A 23002-nucleotide genomic window follows, 5' to 3' on the forward strand; every position below is an offset into this window, starting at 1 on the left:
AGCATATTAAAAAGCAGAGATATTACTTTGCCAGCAAAGGTCTGTCTAGTCAAAGCTATGTTTTTTTTCCAGTAGTCATGTATGGATGTGAGAGTTTGACTATAAAGAAAGCTGAGCGCCAAAGAATTGATGCTTTTGAACTGTGGTGTTGGAGAAGACTCTTGAGAGTCCCTTGGACTGCAAGGAGATCAAACCAGTCAGTCCTGAAGGAAATCAGTCCTGAATATTCATTGAAAGGACTAATGCTAAAACTGAAGCTACACTACTTTGGCCACCTGATGCATAGAACTGACTCATTGGAAAAGACCCTGATGCTGGGAAAGATTGAAGGCAGGAGGAGAAGGGGATGACAGAGGATGAGATGGTTGGATGGTATCACCGACATGATGGACATGAGTTTGAGCAAGCTCCAGGAATTGGTGATGGACAGGGAAACCTGGTGTGCTGCAGTCCATGGGGTCACAAAGAATAGGACAGGACTGAGTAACTGAACTGAACCTGGCAGCTTATATGCTCTTGTTCTATTTGAGCAGTAGAAACCTGGGGTTAATTACTACTTTTCAATGCTTTGGGCAGCAATTGATTGAACTTCACGAGAGTCTAATTAATTCACCAGGTTCTGGTGAACTTTTCAAGAGCTTAAGAAGCCAGGTCTCCCTCCTAGTGTTATAGGAGTGAGAAAAAAAAACCCTAGAAAGAATGTCTAAGCTGGAAAGAATATATGTGACCTGGCACCAGGTTATGTCAACTGAAGTTTCTTCAGCATGACACTCAGGTTCCTGATTCTCAAGAATTCCTGAACTTTCTCTTGCATGAGGAAAAATCATTACACAATACTTTGACCTATAGCTTGCAGTGAATAATCCTTGGTTGAGTATGGTCTTCAAGGTGTCCAAAGAAAACTGTTGTGATGTTGGAAATCACTTCTGTCCTTATCAAAACTGTCACATGATAATCAATGTAGGTCAACTTGGAGCTCACTTACAAGACTAGTTGGGGTGCTAGAAGACCAGGAAAGAGGTGATGGTGATTTGAACTAGGGTGATAGCATTGGCGATAATGGAATAAAGTGTCATCATTATGTATCTAGGAGGTAGGACCAGTAAGACTAGATGCTCATTCGAATATGGGGGATGAAGAGAAGAGCCAACTCAGTCGGGCATGGAGTAAATGGTGGTGCCATTTTCTCAGCTGGGGAAGACTGAGGGAAGGCAACTCTTGGGACCAGAATCTAGAGTCCTATTATGACTATATTAAATTTGAGGTGGCCTACTGGAGATCTAAGTGGAGACACACCAAGGATGTAGTTGAAGATAGAACATGTGAGCTCAAGGCATGTGTTGGGGCAGGGGTTTATGGAATACCACTCTGTGTTCTCCATTATGCTCTATTCCGGGGGAGAAACAAAGAAGTATGGTGGCAGAAAGTTTGATCAAGAGAGAAATAACAGGAAGAGAAAGCCAAGAGATTTAGAGTCTGAGGACAAAAAAAAATAATGGAGAGAAAAAGACCAAGCATCCAAAAACTCTTGATTTGAGCTCAGACAATGTACAAGGCATTGCGTTGTGTGTTTTTACACACAATAGCTTATATAATGCTCACCAAAATCTATATTACTGCTGAGAAGGCCAAGACTCACAGAATTTATTTAACTTACCTAAGAATCATACGGTCGGACACGACTGAGCGACTGAACTGAACTGAACTGAACTGAAGAATCATACGGAAGAATCATAGCTAGTTATGGGGCAGAGCTGAGACTTTGAACAAAATCTCCCTGACCCTAATGCCTAGATTCAGTGTGACTAAGACGTTCATTCCTCCTTGTCAGTGAAATACTTTGTTAACAACCAGTAAGGCTTTAGAAAGACAAAGATTTTCCAAGGCCTGCAGAATGCCTATCCACAGATCATCATCCACTGGAGATCATACTCTTTTTGTCTGCAGAATGCAAACCATTTTCAGAGGGAGGGGGGCAAAAGTAAAAAGAAGACAACAATTCAAGATAGAGTTGTTCGTTAAGAATAGGGAGCTGAGATTTATTACTATTATTATCATATGTCATCTCTATGTATTGTGTAACTACTTTTTGCTTTTGCTCCTAGCAATGCTCCCTGTCCTTCCACTGAGAATTCTCTGATAGGCATTTTGACTAAAATTGTCCTTCCACCCATCCTAGGCAGTCAAATATAGTTCACATGTAATTGCAGCATCATCTCAGCACATGGCTACTTCTTGTTCTGATTCCTTAGCAATATCTCTCTGGAAATTCATTGACTTACTTAATTGGAATGTTCAATCTTTAAGGCACCATTGGGTTTGGGGATTAAATGGTGTTATCATGGACTGGAAGACAACTGGCCATGATGTCCAGATCATGTGCTTTCCGTTGCAAGTGTAAGGTAGGAAAGCTTCTGAGATTTACATTTCCATTGGTACCATATGGGGCAGGGGAGGGCAGTTTCCCAACATAAAAACAACAGAGATCTATTTCAGCAGTTAGATTGGATGGAGGCCATTGCAGTTACTGTTGTGGTTACTAGTACCACTGCTATTTTTATTCCAGCTCCAGGGCAATATTCGAAGCCACACAATAAACCTGAGATTAGCAGTCAGTCCTGGTTTGATTATTGACATAGAGAGGGTTTTCTTTTCTTCCTCTTTTGATGAGTTACATGAAGCCTGAGCTCCAAGCAGCTCTGCAATCAGTTTCTGAGATCTTATCAAAAGGATGACAAATCAGTTTGGAAAACAGACCCATTGAAATGTCTGAACAGAGTCAATCTTCTCTATGACCTAATAATTCAACTTTCTTTTTAAATCCAAGACTAGAATTGTGGGGAGAAGTTGCTGCTTTTCCACTTGAGTCTAGGAAGGCAAAACAGGTTTCTTTCATCTGGAGGATTTAGTGCTCACATAATTGCCTTTTGATGCTTCTTATCTGGGTTTCTTACAAGACCAGCCTGAAAAACTGGGTAGTTTATTTAAGAGAGTGTTTATAACTTTGATACACATAGTGCTCAAGAACTGCAGAATTGTAGCTCTTAGACCTGGCATTGAAGGTATATTTTGTTTGGTATGCAAAATGTTTTACTAATTTTATGTAGTTGCCAATATTTTAAAAGGGAATGATTTCACAGTTTTTAAAAAATCCAGATTTCTACTTAATAGAAGATGTGGCAATAGCAGGTCCACATTCCCGTAATCAGTAGTCAGCAGAAGCTGAATGGCAGCTGCCTCTATAGTTGGGACCTAGAGCAGTTAGGGATGCATCCTGCTGCAAGTAATTGAGGCTTAAACCACAGGGACATCTATTGTTTGCTTAAGGCATCTGAAGGTAGCTTTGGGGGTTTTATTCAAGAGCTTTAACAATGCTATCTTTCTGGTAACTTTCCACATCCTTAACTGTTTAAATAGGAGAATCATTCCTATCCCACCAGATTGTTTAAGAATTTTTAAAAAATCATGAATTTTAAGTCCTTAGTTCAATGCCTGGCACAGTGGGAGAGCTCAATTTTTATTCAGTTCAGTTCAGTTCAGTTCAGTCACTCAATCGTGTCCGACTCTTTGCGACCACATGAATCACAGCACGCCAGGCCTCCCTGTCCATCACCAACTCCCGGAGTTCACTCAAACTCATGTCCATCGAGTCGGTGATGCCATCCAGCCATCTCATTCTCTGTCGTCCCCTTCTCCTCCCGCCCCCAATCCCTCCCAGCATCAGAGTCTTTTCCAGTGAGTCAACTCTTCGCATGAGGTGGCCAAAGTATTGCAGTTTCAGCTTCAGCATCAGTCCTTCCAATGAACACCCAGGATTGATCTCCTTTAGAATGGATTGGTCGGATCTCCTTGCAGTCCAAGGGACTCTCAAGAGTCTTCTCCAGCACCACAGTTCAAAAGCATCAATTCTTTGGCCATCAGCTTTCTTCACAGTCCAACTCTCACATCCATACATGACCACTGGAAAAACCATAGCCTTGACTAGATGGACCTTTGTTGGCAAAGTAATGTCTCTGCTTTTTAATATACTATCTAGGTTGGTCATAACTTTCCTTCCAAGGAGTAAGCGTCTTTTAATTTCATGGCTGCAATCAGCATCTGCAGTGATTTTGGAGCCCAAAAAAATAAAGTCTGACGCTGTTTCCACTGTTTTTCCATCTATTTCCCATGAAGTGATGGGACCAGATGCCATGATCTTTGTTTTCTGAATGTTGAGCTTCAAGGTGTTTCTTGACTTCCTACTTTTGCATTCCAGTCTCCTTTAATGAAAAGGACATCTTTTTTGGGTGTTAGTTTTAAAAGATCCTATAGGTCTTCATAGAACCGTTCAACTTTGGCTTCTTCAGCGTTACTGGTTGGGGCATAGGCTTGGATTACTGTAATATTGAAGGGTTTGCCTTGGAAACGAACAGAAATCATTCTGTCATTTTTAAGATTGCATCCAAGTACTGCATTTCGGACTCTTTTGTTGACCATGATGGCTACTCCATTTCTTCTAAGGGATTCCTGCCCACAGTAGTAGATATAATGGTCATCTGAGTTAAATTCACCCATTCCAGTCCATTTTAGTTCACTGGTTCCTAGAATGTCTACGTTCACTCTTGCCATCTCCTGTTTGACCACTTCCAATTTGCCTTGATTCATAGACCTAACATTCCAGGTTACTAAGCAATATTAATCTTTACAGCATCGGACCTTGCTTCTATCACCAGTCACATCCACAACTGGGTATTGGTTTTGCTTTGGCTCCATCCCTTCATTCTTTCTGGAGTTTTTTCTCCACTGATCTCCAGCTGTTGCTAATAGTCTACCAACTATTGTGCATGCTGCATAAAAAGTCACCCAACTCAATGGCTTATAATACTAAGCATTTCTTTTACTGGCTCACAGGCCTGAGGGTTAGTTAGAATGGTTCTTTGTTGTGCTGTTGGTTGACTGGGCTTGGGACCCTCAAGGTGATGTGTTCAGTTCTGCTTGTCCTCACTGGGTCAGTGCCTACCTGGGGATGTTCCTTCTTATGATGAATGACAGGAGTGTAAGAAAGCAAAGCAAAGCATGATATCATATGAGATACTAACTGCATATCCACCTTCTATTGGATAAAATGAGTCGCATGGCCAGGTCAAAGTCAATGGGGGATGAAGTGTTCCACTCAAAGCAGGGAAGTAATATTTGCTGAAAATAATCCCACCTATTACAGTTTGGAAGTTTGGCATCCAAACAAAACAGCACTTTCTTTAAGTGTCCACCTAACTATCTTTAATGTATCCTTTTTTGTTTCACAATGGCACCACCATCCCTTCAATAGCACTGCTGCTGCTGCTAAGTCACTTCAGTCATGTCTGACTCTGTGTGACCCCATAGACGGAAGCCCACCAGGCTCCCCCATCCCTGGGATTCTCCAGGCAAGAACACTGGAGCGGGTTGCCATTTCCTTCTCCAATGTGTGAAAGTGAAAGTGAAGTTGCTCAGTCCGACCCTTAGCGACCCCACGGACTGCAGCCTACCAGGCTCCTCCATCCATGGGATTTTCCAGGCAAGAGCACAAACAGACATTTTATGCCTTTTCTGAATGTGTTAATGGGATTCGGTTACTTTGAATTAATTCACACTAGGGGTTTCCTGGTGGCTCAGCAGTAAAGAATCTGCCTGCCAACTTAGGAGACGTGAGTTTGATCCTGGGTCAGGAAAATCCCCTGGAGAAGGAAATGGCAACCCACTCTAGTATTCTTGCCTGGGGAATCCCACGGATGGAGAGGCATGGCAGGCTACAGTCTATGGGGCTGCAAAAGAGTCAGGCATGACTTAGCAACTGAACAACGGACAATAAAGGCAATAGTAATAATGTGTTACCCCCTCCCAGGAGTATTTGCATTTTAAATAAGATCTGCTGCAAGGAGAAGGGGTAACCCCAAGGAGTGAAGGAGTGATGCTGGTAAGTTTTGTTGCTATAACACCTGGATGTAGGAGCAGAGATATCTGTGGATCAGTGAGACCCAAGGCAGTGTGGCAAGGCCCAGCAATAGATCATACAAAACTCCACTGCTGGAAAGCTATTCCTCTGTAGTGTTGCCAAAGAGGTAAAGTGCTTACTAAGATAAATCTCCTGGGCTTCTTGGGCTGAGAGGAGTCCTTGAGAGGAATATTTATTTGACATCTTTCGGTTTCTTATTTAATTGGAGTCACATATCTTCTCTAAAGCCATTTATAAACTGTACCATATTCTACTGATGCAAATTCTGTACAGAGACAAGTTCTGTGTTTGAGTTCACATTTATAATTTTCTATTATAAATGCAGGAGAATACTTGCCATGGAAATTAATGGGAAATTCTTGCCAAATAGCTGTCACCAGTTAGTGCTTTTACTGTGGAATTAGTAGTAATATATGCTTTACCATGAACATGTTTCATATGATATTTTAAAATCATATGATTTAAAAAAATCATGGAACTTTGACTTATTTTTATGCTCTGACTCTGTTTTGGCATCTCTGATGTATTTTCTGGGGAACACTACATTATCATTATGAGATGCTTGCTTCAGTGAGCTGAATCATCTACTTGGTCTGATATTAATACTGAAGTTCTCATAAGTCACTCAGAGGATTATGCTGTTTCACAGTACTGTATTCTGTAGCTCAGGTATGTTTAAATTATTTGGTCACAGACATGAATATTTTTTTGTCTTTGTTACAAAGCCAGACAGTATTTCAGGGGCTTTCCTCCTAAAAGTTTACTATTTTACTCCCCAAATGTTTGTCAACTCTACATTAGACCCTGGGTGCATATGGATTTAGGAGTTCAGTTATTTGTAAGTGACCCTGAAGAATGATACTCTAAAGGAATTTTTAATTTTTCTAGGACACAAATATGAGTTGAATATGGAATGAGTTACCTAGCTGGTAAATGAACCTCATTGAAAACCCAGCATAAACAATTTAAGGGGCTTTGCTATTCTCTATTCAGTGTTGCTGAAAGTGATTGCTTTCCTGAGATAATTTTTAAAGCCTTTTTAAAAAGTAGTAGCTAATGTATATTGAGTATTTACAAAGTACCAGACACTTACTTAATTGAGGTACTTGAATTGTCACGACATAATTTCCCAGGTGGGGGAAACAAGACTTACTCAAGAGAGGTCCTGTCAAGTTCACTTATACTAAGTGGTGGAGCCTGGATTTGAACCTGGGACGTCAAACTCTGGAGCCCTCCTCCTTCTAGCATTTGTGGTAGGAAGGAAGAGGTTTATACAATTCAGAGTTCTACTCTGGAAATTCCATGTATTGAAGATATTTAAGAGGAGATGTTATATCTGGCAGTGAGTCAGATCTCTCCACTATTAGGAAAGCAAAAACGAGTGATTTGTGAAATTGTCTCAGTGAGTGCTCCAGCCAGTATTTATTTTAATGGCTGTGTAAATTACTTTAGTCCCATATTTATAGAATCATTAAAGACTGTGGGGATTATTTATAGTTTCTCTGCTATGCTTTATTGCATTTTGTGGGGGAAAATATAATTCATAGAGATATGCTTGAGAATTTGGTGGTTTTCAAAGACCTCAGAATATATCCCACTGGGCTTTCAAGGGCTGTCGGATTAGCATCATTATTTTTTGTTTGTTTGTTTTACACTGTAGAGTTTTCCTGCACAATGGTAAATATAAATGTAAAATTTGTGTTTGTATTTTACCTAGCACAGGGAATATAATATCAAATTTCTAGCACATAGCAGTTGGTCATATATTTGAACTCAGAGATTCACAATTTGTGCCTCAAATGTGAATCTTTAAGACCACATGCAGAGGTTGAGCAGACAGGCAGGGCTGCCCTGTGTTTAGAATTTGGATGGATAAATGAAAAAGAACAGTGAAGATTCAGAGCTTGAGGGTGATAAGAAGGGAGTGTTTCCAAAAGTGATGCCTCTCCAAAAACTCTAGTGTTGCTGTGATAACTATTAGGGCTATAAAGGAAGTATTGGCCAAGGCAGAAAAATAGCAAGACCATGAAACAGACAAAACTCTAATACTGATCTTTTCCTTTCTTTATACAAACTTGTTATCTCATTGAACATTTATCGATACCTCTAGCTCTTGCTCTATAGCCCCCTTCTTCTGATTCCAATACCTAATTTTCTTCTGGGGAATGAGTTTTCTTCCACTGCATGCCAGTTTGGTGCAACTGTCATTCCAGGTACATCACTCTCTCCTTGTCAGGAGGCAGACCTGTAACCCAAGTATTCTAAATCTTTAATGGCATGACAGAAAGGCTACAAAAGAAGCTGGAGATGGTTCATTCCAGCTTCTTCAGCTGATGAGTTTGTCCATTTGTTCTTGCTGCCAGGATTCTCAGAGCATCACTGGTTCCTGGCAGCTTTTCTCTGTCTGGTTCCTCAGCCTTTCCCTTAAGTCTGAATGTTTTCCTCAGCACTCCCAATGGCTTACTTTGTGCTTGAGTTAGACAGATCCATCAATTTCTGTTGCTTGCAAACTAAGACTCCTAACTGAAATTGTTGGTTTTACTATAATTAGATGTAGAAGAAGGGATTTAGTGATATGATTTCTTAAAATAACTAATCACTGGTTTCAGAAGAATAGCAAATTCTCAGGGGAAAAGAATGCAGCACAATTTTTTTCAGGAGCTTTTCAACTGTGTATGTCCCTCTACAATCCAATGGATGCCTAGATTCTAGAACTGAAAACAAATTTCTAAATTGATCTCTCCCTGGTGGTTCTAGCAAGAATAGATCAGATACTCTGAATGTTTAAGAAGAGCACTCTGAACCCCTCCCCTGCTACATATGTGTATATATTTGTTATGCATAATCATATCCTCCAAACTTAAGATTTTGTGTTCTTACTATGTGTTCATTATTCAACAAGTATTTTTCTTCTTTCTCTTTATGTCAGGAAACAAATTATGATGCCACTGTTTATTCTTGGATTTTTCTAAAAGCCCATGGATCAGTTTGGGGGTTGGTAATGAATAGAACACAAAATGGGATCATCTCCATGGCCATCAGATTGCCAAAAATAGACACATTCTGCAATTATCATCAGAATGACTTGTTACCATTTGAAAGTAGATGAAGAACAGAGATGCCAGTTATTCATCAACATCCAAATCCCAAGAAACAGTTTTCTATCCATTCAATTTTGAGTAAATCATTGGGTCTGGGTGGTTTTTTCTCGGCTTTTTCTACTCCTTCCTCATTTCTTCTCTGCCAAACATCTAATCATGCTGAGCTGCATCCTGCATAATAAACATACTCTTTGCACTTTCAACAACTATTTTAGTACAATAACATTTTAATATCAGTATGTTCCTTCCCCACATCCTTCTTTGGAATAACTATATAGCATGATTTAGGCTAAATGCTGTTTTCAAAAGTTAATGGTAAAAGTACTAATAAGAGTAATAAGGTCTCCATCCTCTGCTTTATAGCTGAGTGCACATGTAATCATTCCCATGTCACATATTGAGGAATCCATTGTAATTTAAGGCTTGGCTTGCTCCCTTCAGACGCTTGACTGGAACCTCTTTCTTGATGTAATCTGAAGAAACTATTAGAAATTAGTATCTCTAACAACAGTGAAAGGACAATACAGGAATTTTAGAATTAGACATACTTGAGTGTTTGCTTAGGCTTTTCCGGGAGGATGACTCTGATATAAGGATCAGAGTGCTGCCCATTTATAAGGAAAGTGATTACAGGAAACACAGGAATAGGAAAGAAAGCCACTGGAGGAAACTTTCATAAGCCAGTTACCTTGGTGGTAAACTGGAGCTTGATACCTTGGGAGGGATCCTGAGAGATGGTGTAGAACAATGAAGAAGAAGGAAGCTGGGGTATGTATTTACCAATTCCCCAACTTACATTGGTTGAGTGGAGTCTTAGGAGCATTCATTCTCCAGCCTCGTACCTGGACAAACCTGAGTGAAGTGTGTTCCCATGGCCAGGAATAACCCCTTCAGTTCAGTTCAGTTCAAAGAGATACATGTACCCCTACGTTCATAGCAGCACTATTCACAATAGCCAAGATATAGAAACAACCTAGATGTCCATCAACAGATGAATGAATAAAGAAGATACAGTATGTATATGGAATGGAATACTACTCAGTCATAAAAAAGAATGAAATAAGGCCATCTGCAGCAACACAGGTGCAACTAGAAATTTCCACAGTAAGTAAAGTAAGTCAGAAAGTAAAAGACAAATGTCATATGATATCACTTATACGTGGAATTTAAAATATGGCACAAATAAACCTATCTATGAAACAGAAACAGACTCAAGAGTTATATAGAACAGACTAGTGGTTGCTAAAGAGGAGGAGGTGTGCAGGAGGGATGAACTGGGAATTTGGGGTTAGTAGATGCAGACTACTGTATATAGAATGGATAAACAATAAGGTAAGACTGTATAGCACAGGGAACTAAAATCCCAGGGTTAAACCATAATGGAAAAGAATACAAAATATGCACATATGTGCACAACTGAGTCACCTGCTGTACAGCAGAAATCAACCCAACAATGAGAGTCTCATGCATCACGTGGAGAAGGCAATGGCACTCCACTCCAGTACTCTTGCCTGGAGAATCCCATGGACGGAGGAGCCTGGTGGGCTACAGTCTATGGGGTCACGAAGAGTCGGACACGACTGACTGACTTCACTTTCACTTTTCACTTTCATGCATTGGAGAAAGAAATGGCAACACACTCCAGTGTTCTTGCCTGGAGAACCCCAGAGACGGAGGAGCCTGGTGGACTGCCATCTGTGGGGTCGCACAGAGTTGGACACGACTGAAGCGACTTAGCAGCAGCAGCAGCATGCATCACAGTAAGCAGCCTTCGCTATGAAGAGATAGGTACTATGGGCAGGGCCTTGATAGCATCATTTATCCACCTTGCAAAGCTCAATGCCAAGGAGGTCAGGGTGGATGCTTTATGAAAAGACTGGATTTGATACTGCTTATGCAGTATGCTTTGAAGGGAAAGGCATTCATTCTTGCTCCAAAATTTCTGTTTCTCCAGATAAATTCAGAGATTTCAATATTCTAGACCTATAGCCATTAGAGAATAATTCTTTCAGGTTAAGCCAGTGGGACTCAAAGCAAGTTCCCTGAACCATCTTCAAATTTTTCTGGGAATGCTTTATAGAAATCCAGATTCCTGGTTCTCACTCCAGACTGAATCACATATCTGGGTGTTGGAGAACAGAAAGCAGCTCCAAGCAATATTTATGAACTCCTCCAGTTTGAAAATACCTGAGTATTTCCCCTTTGCCTAATGACCTTAGCATTGTAAAAATGAAAATATAGTTTATTTTTCCCTTAAAATATTAATACGTACTCAAATCTATATAAGTCAGACCTGTCTTATTTCACTTCTGCATCTGCAATCCTTACCTAGCACAAGCTTGTCACATAGTGAATGTGCAACAGATACTAGTCAAATAAGTGAATTCTTATAATAGAATGCAAGCATTCTTGGTGATTGAGTGACTCACACCTCAATGTGTATAAATTTGTCAACTCTTTTCCTCTAAGGAAGGAGGAACAGATGCTATAATAGAACACTGAGAGCCAGAGGGAAGGAATTGATAAAAACAGAATAAGGATTAGTTTTCCAGATATAAGATTATCCATCTGCAAAACGAGGATATTGTCAGCATCTGATGTTCTTGTCTGTCTGATGTCCCTTCCTTTGCTACTTGATCCTTTACCCTGATATTCCTTTGGGAAACTACTCCTCTTCCATATACAGTCCATGGTGTTTATGAAGGTCTGCCTTCAGTGCGGTCAACCATCTTTATTCATCTCCCAGATCACAAGTGATTGATTCAGGAATTGATTTGTGATTCAACTGAGATCAGTTAGATTTTAATCTAAATTGCCTCTTTAATTTCAAAGAAGCTTTCTTAATTTATAGAGAAGGGAAATTAAATACCTGTTGGCTTTGCTCAAATGGTAGGATGTAGGCCTGTAACTGGTGGTGTCCATCTTTATCATCACCCGGGGAGATGCTACTTCAGAATGAAACCAAAAGAAAAGGAAAGAGAACCAAGAGTTGGAGAGGGTCAGACTCATAAGTATATAGCTGCAGCTCCTGGATCCAGCCATGCCTGAAGCTCTTGCAATTAGTGTGACTTGCCACTCACATGAGCCAGTGGTGGTTATGTTCTTGACACCTGAAACAAACAAACAAAAATTCCTTACTGAAAAGAGTTTGTGATGAACTGATATCCAAAGGAGTATCACCAGATTGTCACTGAACGTCTACAGTTGTCTGAAAGAGTTAGGTCTGAACCCGTGCTCTACTACTTCTTATCTGGGTGAAAACTGAACTGTTACTTAAGGTCTTCAATCCTCAATTTCATCTTATTATAGAGAACTTGGTGTATTATTTCCCTCATTGGGTTGTGAGGATTATACACACATTAACAGTAGCCATGAAAGTGCAAATAAATGGTAAACTTACTTACTAAAGTTCTTTTATAGGAATTGTTATCACTTTTGAACATTCTTGACCACCATCAGTTCCCTAGGACCTCCTGATAATTCCAAAAGCCTCCGTTAAATAGTATTAATCATGAATTAAGTCATGTTCCATAGGGAGGGAAATTTTTTTCTGAGGGTATTCAATAGATTGGCTAAGCTTTTTTTCTCCTCATTGCCAGATCATTTGAGGCTGGCAGGGAATCTACTGGACTCCTGCAAGGTGTCTGATGTTCAATATGATGAAATGAGGAAAGTGTAAATGTGAAGATTGTAGCAGACTGTACTTTCCAAAGATTGACACAGCAATAGCTCTCATTATACGTGTTTTTCAGCCTTGTGAACTTGCTTGCCTCCATCAAGAGGTAGAATCTAATTCCTCTCTCCTTCAATCTGGGCATTTCTTAGGGATCTACTTTTACCACAGAACAGAAAAGAAGTGACACTGAAGCTGAATCTGAAGTCTCAAGTGAACACTTGTTTTCCAGATGCTCCCACTTGGGATAGTATCTTACAGAACTGAGCTGCCATGCTGGGAGAAGCCCATGCCACATGGAAAGCCTACCATGTAGGTGCAGTTCATGGTCCCAGCCTTTGAATCAATCTGGTCCAAGTGCTAGGCACATGAGTGAAGATAGTTCTAGATGCCTTTAGTCTCTAGTCAATGCAGTCATCTCCTAGCCCCAAAGTACTTTCAACTGGGGCTGCAGATGTTGTAAGCACATAAGAGCTGTCCCTATTATGCCCTTTCCAAATTCTAGACTCGGAATCTGCTGTTTGTTTACACCACTAAAATGTGAGATGACTGCTAATCCTTAGCAATAGGTAACTAAAATATAAGGGACAGCATGGCCATCAAGGAGCACCCTGTACCTTGAAGATATGATGATGTTCATGATGACGCTCACTGGACCAAAACTCTGTCAAACAGGTCATATCTATAGTGGAAAAAATTAAACAAATGATAAACGAACAAAATCCATCAGAATAGAACTCAGAACATTAGGCTGTTAGAACTGGATGTAAAACCACCAGAACTCTTTCATTTATAGAAGACTCTCCCCAAGAATTGGTGTTGTGATGGAAATATTTCCTGTTCAGGAGCCAAGACATACAAGTCTATACTTAAATGAATGATTTAACTAGAAAATGATAGAGTATCACCAGAGCCCTGAGCTCAGTCAAACCTGGGTTCAAATATTTACTCAACCCTAGTAGCTGAGTGATCTGTTAGAAACCTTTTCATCGTACTAAGCTTCAGTTTCCCCTGTCTGCAAAGTGGAAGTGAAAGTCGCTCAGTCATGTCCACTCTGCAACCCCATGGACTATACAGTCCATGGAATTCTCTAGGCTAGAAGTGGGGAGCCTTTTCCTTCTCCAGGGGATCTTCCCCACCCAGGGATTTAACCCAGGTCTCCTGCATTGCAGGTGAATTCTTTACCAGCTGCGTCACCAGGGAAGCCCAAGAATACTGGAGTGGGTAGCCTATCCCTTCTCCAGAGGATCTTCCCGACCCAGGAATTAAACCAGGGTCTCCTGTACTGCAGGCAGATTCTTTACTACCTGAGCTATCAGGGAAGCAGGAAACAACTTCAGAGACTTATTTTCAGTATTAAATGAGAAAAAGAAGCACTTAATATATTTCTATGTACATAGTAGACATACCAAGTCTTAACTATTAATGTTATACCCACTGTGTTGAATATTGTCCTCAAAGCCACTTGCAAATTCTTTTAACTTAATATATTCAACATGCAGAATTCTGTAAATTTAGGGTGTACACCATGTTACCTTGATGTATTTATATATTGCAATATGGTTGCTGTAATAATGATATTTATCACATTACATACTTACAGAGTAATATTACTGTCTATATTCAATATACTGCGCATTAGATCTCTATGTCTTATTCAGTGCTTGCTGCAAGTCTGTACCCTTAAATACCATCAGTCTTCTTCTCTAACCCATAGTAACCACCATTTTACTCTGCTTTTGACTTTTTAGATTCCACATATAAGTGATATCATACAGTGCATCCATGTTATTGCAAGTGGCAAGACGTCCTCCTTTCTCACAGCTGAATGATCTTCCATTGTGAATATATATCTCATCTTTTTTATCAATTAGTCTGTTGATGGGCATTTTAGGTTGTTTTCATTTCTAGAATATTGTGAATAATGTTGTGATAAATATGAGAATGTATATATCTAGTCAAACTCCTGTCTTTATTTCCCTTTGATATTTAACTAGAATTGGAATTGTTGGATTCTAAAACATAACTTATAGTAAATATATTAACATTTTACGGAGGACCAGAATAAGAACTCTAGCTAACATTCATTGATATGCACACATGCCATGAACTATGCCAAGTTTCTTTACAAGAACTGCTCCCTTAATTGTCAAAACAATGCTATCACTCAGGAACCATTGCATCCCATTTAAGAGCAAGAAATTGAGGCATTAAAAGTGTAGGTACCATGCTCCAGGTCACACAAGGATTAAACGGTAATCACACTGTAGACCAATAGCTCTTAATCACACTGCCGTATTATGTTCCCCTATTGGACACATGTCATTTCACTTTTGAGGTGGGGAGTTTTCTTTTATGTCAAGACACCACCATATTACACTACCAGCATTTCCATGCTTCTACAGAATCTTGAGGTCTCTGCACTTTGCAGAAACACTGAGGTGTTGAGCAGGTAAGTCCCTAAGGCATGCACCAGAATGGTCTGAAGAAAGGGAGAGATAACTGAACAGGGTATGAAGACAGATTCATTTGAGTTCCTCATGGGTGATTCAGCATTTTCAGGGTGAATTTAATATGGGAAATGTTGCCAGTTCCCATTCACTGAAGACTTGATGCCTGATGCCAAAACCACTTAAGTGACTCAGGAAAATCTATCCTTATCATTTTGCACTGGATGTGCCTTTTAAGGATGGGATTGGTCTTTTGCTTTGATCTTTGGCATGCTAGCAAACATCTTTAATAATTTTTCAAGGATCTTCAGCTTAAATTCCATTTCCTGCCCTATAGGTGAAGCAGTTAAAAATATTCACCAGACTCTCCCTGCTCAAAGAAAGAGTGGTCCATAGACTATCGGGATCAGCATCTTCTGGAAGCTCTCAACATGCAGAATTTTAAGACAACCCTCCCTAGACCTACTGACTCAGAATCTGCATTTTAATACGATACTCAGGGGGAGAATTCCATGGACTGTATAGTCCATGGGATCGCAAAGACTGAATGACTTGCACTTGGCACTTTGCAAGACACTCAGGTGATTCATATACACATTTAAGTTTCAAAAACACTGTTCTACACACATATTTATTGAAAACCTCTTTTAAATAAATAAATTTTAAAAACTCTTATCATTTTAGGCTTTAAAGAAGCTAATAAACTTTCTGGATTCATGGGAGGGAATTTATAAGAATCAAGTAAAAAAAATAACTGCAGTTCTTAAAAAGTTTTAGTAAGAAAATAAGACAAGAGTAGCTGAGGCTCCTGTGAAACTTTATTTAGCGTGACTGGGAAGGGCTACTCCAAAGATCTGAGACCCAAATGAATGGAAGAAGTAGGTGTGCAAAGATAAGGGGGGGGAGAATACTATGGCAGAAGATAAAAGCAAGTGCAAAAGCCAGGAGGGAAGAATGAGCCCAGAGTGTCCTGAAAACTGAAGGAAAGTCAGAGTACTGTGTGACCGCAAAAGCAATGGGAGATGAGGTCACTTACTCACAAGCAGTCACTGAACAGACAGTGGTAGGAACTGTCCAAGGTGCTGGAGATGTGGCTGTCCACAAAACAAAGGCCCCATTCTAAAATGAAGCCCGTATTCTACAGACTGAGCCAGACAAGTAACAAACAAATGGGAAAATACATCATAAAAACTAAAGAAGGGTATGGGGATAGGGAGTTAAAGAAGGAGTCTTATTTTAGAGAAGGGGTTGACAAATTATATAACATGGGCCAAATCCGGATGTCTACCTGTTATTGTAAATAAATTTTTTTGGAACACAAGCATATTCATCATTTTATACATGTTCTATACATGCTCTCATACAACAATGAAAGAGTTGAGCAGTTGTCACAGAGATGATATGGTCCCCAAAGTCTAATATATTTACTGTCTAGCCCTTCACAAAAAAAGTCTGTTTTAAACGACAGAGTGTCTGGGTGGTGGGGTGAGGAGATGGCTCTCTGAGAAAATGAAAGCTGAATAAAGAGAGAGTTAGGACCCAGGTGAGATAGGGCCTTTTAGACCACGGCAAAGAGTTTAGGTTTCAAGTCTTACAGAATGTCATCAGGCAGTTTTAATGGGGTGGGGGCAGTAAATAATCTAATTTATCTTTTACAAAGCTCACTAGAAATCCACAGGTTCAAAGTCATAGCTGGGATTCTGCCAAGTTTTCTCAACCAAGGCACCTGGAGATGAGAGCCAAGGTGTTTTCCCTTTAATCTTGGCTCTGTCTAGATGATGTGGATTTTTGACCAGAATAAAAATCAAAAGATGTTTAATGCAGAGATGTCCCATTTCCCACCCTTGTGTTTTGTGACAGCATTATGATTAATAGGGCTTTGTACTGTTCCTCATGAATGACTGATTTGGAACAATTCTATGAAAGGGATGTGCTAATTTAGCACCATTGCATGTCTACAGAGGAACAAAGCTGCCCTTATTTTTAGCTTAATGCCACGATTACTTTCGAATATCTTGGCTGCCTTTATTCATTCATCTATTCAACAAATATTTATCCAGTGCCTATTATGGAAAAGGCCTTGCATTTGGCAGGATAGATGAAAGGCCTACCTTTGAAAGGTCTTATTTAGTGTTTCCAGAAAGACAGACGAGGCAGCCACAGGAAAAACTGCCAAGCGACTATTCCATTCAAAGGAATGAAAGAAATGCGGACTCTCTAAAAGGATTAGGGCTTTTCTATTAAAAAGAAGAGGTTGAAAGGGGATATAATTGAAACCACTCCAATCCTGAAGGGCACAGGCTTCAACAAATCCAGAGATGTTAAAATGATGGTCACACAACAGGATAAGATGCTAAGAGTTCACATATCTAACATTCAGGTAGCACTTAGTGCTTTTCAGGTACTGGAAAATGCATTCACTGATTTAAATCTCACAGTAATTATTAGTAAGTATGATCCAACAAGGAAACAGAGAGCATAAGTAATTTACTCAAGATCATATGATCTTAGAAGCTCACTAGAAGTCCACAGGTTCAAAACTACAGCTGGGATTCTGCCAAGTTTTACTCAACCAAGCCACCTGGAGATGAGAGCCAAGGTGTTTTCCCTTTGATCTTGGCTCTGTCTGTGGTGAAGTGAGGTGGTGGTGAAGCTTGTAGTGGTGAAACGAGGACTAGAAACCAGGGATGTCTGACCCCCAAGCTGATACGGAATGTTCTTCACTCAGTTCATATCGCAGGGAATACTGCTAGATTCAGTAAGTGTGGAGGACAAAGAGAGGGCAACTGGAAGTATTCCATCTCTACTTTTTAAAGCTGATTTTCAGGAAGAGAGCTCTCTCTTCTACAGCTTTCTTCTTGGTACCTTTAACATGGAGTGAATGTTGACCCCATGTGGGAATCTTTATCCTGAGTGGCAAAGAGAATTTATCTGCGTACAAACCATTCTCTAGATTAGAATTGAAAATCCTGAAATTCCTCCTACAGATCCAGTCTAAAGGTGACCGAAAGGCACATGTTGATTCTAAGCTTGATGAAGAAAGTTTGAGAAGGTGATGAATAATGATGCTAGCTAAAATGTGTTGAATGTTAAAATGAGGTCAATTTTGTGCTAAACTTCACATTATGCACATTATGTGCAACAACCCTATGAGTTAATTATTACAGTGACGCCTGTTTTATAAGCAAAAGAATCAAGGATTAGAGGTGTTGACCGTGTAACTCCTAGGTGACAGAATCAGGACTATGTACTTCTGTCTGGATATAAACAAAGTGCGCTGACGCACTCTCTATTGGACTGCTGTAATTTTCTCTGTTGCTGACTGCATACATCATCCACAGATACATGCCAGTGTGCTTTTAACCTTTAATTCAACTGACCTGCTGGTTCTCGGGAAGACAGCCAAGAGAGAACACAAATGAGAGCTGGTAATCTCTCTGATGTGCAGCTCCTGATCAATAGCTCCTGATATGCCTTCTGCTGTGAACTGCAGCCGTGCTTCCCTTTCGCTCAGTGACTTGGGAAATTAGTTAACCTGAATTATACTCCAGAGGAGGCAATGCCCATTGCAACTCCAGATAGAGCAAGACATAAACAGGTGAAAAACAGCTTAATAAATTCCAGCCCTACCATTTTTGTTAGTGTTGAGTCACACAGGGAGAGAAGTGGCAGAGCCTTTCATGGCTTTGCTGTAAAGAAGCCACTGTAAAAGTCATCTCTGTAGACTTGTTTTATCAGGATTTTATGCTATTGATGTAGTGATGGATTTGTCCTGATTGGCTGATTAACCCATTCATTCATTTACCCGTCCAACTATTTTTTAAGCCTAACTGTATTCTAACTTAATATTCCATTTATCAGATCAGTGACCCTAAAAGTGTGGTCCCCAGATCAGTAGCCTCAGCATCACCTGGAAACTTGTTAAAAATGCAGAATCCCAGGCCTACCCTGGACTATCAGAAGCTGAGGGTAGGGTCCAGCGATTGTTTTAACAACCCTCAGTTGATCATGATGGATGCCATTCATCCCTACTGTGGACAGAGCAATTTGGGATGTACTTTATCGAAAGCAAGAGAAAATCTTAGAGAATAAAAACTCCCAACAATGAAAAAAATAGCATCCATCCTTCACAAGGCTCACCTTTCTTCATTTGCTCAATCATTTACTCAACAATATTTACTAAACATTTGCTATGAGACAGGCATTGTACAAAGTGCTGGAGATACATCAGTGAATGAGACACACAATCAGAAAAATAGATTAGTTGCGATTGAATTAAGCTCTGTGAAGGAAAATTATACAGAATTTGTGAAAGTTTTTAATCTGGGGACCTAAACTGTTCCAGAAGGTTCAGGAGGGCTGTCTCAGAAGGTAACATGTAGTCTAGGATCTGGAGGGCGAACAAGAATCAGTGAAATAACGAGCATTCCCATCTGGAAAACATTTTAAGTGTTCTTGTCAGGATAGTTTATCTAGGTTACAAAGGAGGCATTGATGAAAAGGAATTTGTGTCCAAAGCTGAAGCCATTGGTAACTTCTCGGAGCCTTTTGCCACCTAAGTATTTAGATTCTGGTTACATCCATCAGAGGGAGGACGAACTCAAGGCAGGATTCAGGCCAAGGTTAGATCATCTTTTGTTTCTAAAGGCAAACCTTGGAATAATGGCCATGGTCAAGTAATCAATAGCTAAGTTCTTAAAAGACAGAGTGTACTGTGAAGATAAAGATGATTTGCTTTGACTTTCTGTGTCATCTGGTGCCCTGGTTATTGGAAGTGTCTGAGGACAAAGATAGGAGCTTGGAGACGTGATCTGGAAACACAAAGTCTAGATCGTGCAGAGACATCGCTTGCTTTATTTATTTCAGAGCAAGAGTGTAGAGAGAGGAAGAAGAAAAATAAACGGAAGAAACCCTAACTTTTATATACTGCTTACAAAAGAGAGACCAAGAGAATGAGGATTATCATAATTTGTGTTCAGGAAAATATGTGGTATTGATTGGGAACAGAATTGTCCCACTGGAAGTAGAATGATCCTTACGTCAGATACAATTGAAACATCAAGGTGTTCTAAATCTTTGAGCAACTTAGCCCATTATTCTGCTAATTCTGTTACACCTGGGGTCGAATGAGTCCCAGTGCAATCCTAGGTGATTAACATCTGTTGCAATTGAGCCTGCCAATGTGGTCATAACTAGCACTGTAATTATTCAGGATGGCCATAGGGCTTTTTCTTGCAGCTGGAACCATACTAACTTCACCTTAGTACCTTCACTACTAACAATTGTAGTGTAGACAGGTGAATCTTACTGTCAAGTGGCAGGCTGACGTTACAGACATTTAGTTTCTTAAAGGCAAGTAAAATGGCGTCTTTCTCTCTGTATGTTTTGTACCTAGAACAGTGCTTGACACTTTGCAGCCAGAGAAATTAGGGAGAGGGTAACTTGTGGGGATGAATCTGGGGAGAGAAGGAATTGTGGGAGGGAAGAAACTGGATCTGAGATCTAGATAGATGGATTTTCAACTGGCTACTTATTAGACTCACCAGGAGTGTTTTTGGTGCATTTTAATTTTTTTTGCTGAATAAAACTAGCATGAAGAGAACTGTCCACATCCTTAGTATACACACGTTAAGAAACAGAACATCAGTATCTCAGAAGCTCCCCCTATGCCCCTATTAAGTAATTACCAATGACAAAGGGGAAACATTCTCTGGACTTTCAAATGAGTTTTGGCTGTTTTGGAAATTTACATATTGGCATTTTCAGAATATACTCTGCTGTCTGGTTTCTTCCACTCAATATTAGGTTTGAGATACTGGTTGGTACGCTCATATGTTCACACTCATTGTTTATTATGTTCCTTTGTATGACTGCAAAATTTATCTAATCTTATCAGGCAACTGGTTTCTCTTTTGTTTCGGGCTATTTTGAACAGTACTATTGTGAACATTTTTGAGGATATATTTTGGTGTACACAGCGATATTTCCATTCGAGATATATTTCTTTGAGGAGTGAAATTTCCAGGTCATATGGCATGTGTAATTTCAGCTTTAGTAGCTATTGCCAAGCAGCTTTCCAAAGGAAGTATAGCACTGCTGTCCACATTCACCTGCGGTGTAGAAGCATCTGGTTGTCCCACATCCTCATCGGCTTAGTTTTGAGTATCTCTGTCATTTTCACCTTTTTGGTGAGCGTGTGGTCATATTGCTTTGTAGTTTGACGGTGCACGTCCCTGATGAATAACGAAGTAGAGTCCTTTTTCCTGTGTTTACTCATCCTTTATAAAACCACTGTTTCAAATTTAGAGTCCCAGGGACGGGGGAGACTGGTGGGCTTCCGTCTATGGGGTCACACAGAGTCGGACATGACTGAAGTGACTTAGCAGCAGCAGCAGCAGTCCTTTGCCTAATTTTCTATTGGGTTTTCTGTCTTTCTCCTTCTGATTTGTGGGAGTTCTTAATACATTCTGGGTATGAGTCACTGATAGATTTATGTATTATAAATATGTTCTTCCACTCTAGGGCTGACTTTTAAACTTATTGCTCTGTTTTGATGAACACATTTCTTAATTTTAATAATCTGATTTGTTATATTTTTCTTATGATTACTGCCATTTTATAGTGTCAACTTACAAATTTTTATCTACTCTATGGTCGTAAGTACTTGTTTCTTTTCTTTGAAAACTTTTATTATTGTACTTTCTTCATTTAGTCATGAAATACATTTGGAATCAGCATTTGTAGATGGTGTGAAGTAGGGGCCAAGATACATGTTTGGTTTTTTTCTCCATTAGGATATCCGGTTGATCCAGTTCCCTTTAACTTTGCCAACTCACTAGTCTTCCTTTGTTATAAATCAAATGATCATACGTGTATTTGTCGCTCAGTTGTGTTCAATTTTTTGCAGCCCCATGGACTATAGCCCCCCCAGACTCTCTGTCCATGGAATTCTCCAGAGAAGAACACTGGAGTGGGTAGCCATGCCCTTCTCCAGGGGACCTTTTCAACCCAGGGATTGAACTCATGTTTCCTGCATTGCAGACAGATTTTTTACCATCTGAGCCACAAGGTTTCCCAGATGGCACTAACAGTAAAAAAGAAAGAAAGAAAAAAAAAAAAAAACCTGTTTGCCAATGCTGGAGACATAAGAGACCCTGGGTTTGATCTCGGGGCTGGAAAGATATCCTGGAGGAGGGCATGGCAACCCACTCTAGTACTCTAGCCTGGAGAATCCCACGGACAGAGGAGCCTGGCAGGCTACCGTCTATAGAGGGTGGGAAAGAGTCTGACATGACTGAAGCAACTTAGCACGTACTCAGCAGACATACACGTGTACATCTTTTTCTGGACTCTATTTTGTTCTTTCTATTTGTCTGTCCATGCGCCAATACCACACTAGCTTAATTTTGATAGAAAACAAGATTTATTATGAGCCTGAGCGTAAGTCCTACATATTTGTTTTTCTTCAAGATAGTCTTAGTTACACTTGGCTCTTTGCATTTCATTATAATTTTAGCATCAACTTTCCTATTTCTACACACAGACACACAACCTGTTGCAATTCAGATTGGGACTGCATTAAAATGTTGCTCATTTTGGGGAAATTGACAACTTTAGAATGCTGTCTTTTTTTCTACTCATGTACAATGTACATTTACTTCTTGTATAGTGTTTAAGTGTTTTTTAATAGTTTTCAGTAGTAAATAGTCTTGCAATCTTTTGTTAGATTTATTCTTTGGTATTTGTTACATTTTGATGCTATTGAACACGAAACCTGGGCTGTTTTTAAACAATGCTGAGAGTA

This window comes from Moschus berezovskii, chromosome 24 (genome assembly GCF_049115385.1).
Source record: "Moschus berezovskii isolate FMDL1 chromosome 24, NW_MosBer_1.0, whole genome shotgun sequence".
Lineage (NCBI taxonomy): Eukaryota > Metazoa > Chordata > Mammalia > Artiodactyla > Moschidae > Moschus > Moschus berezovskii.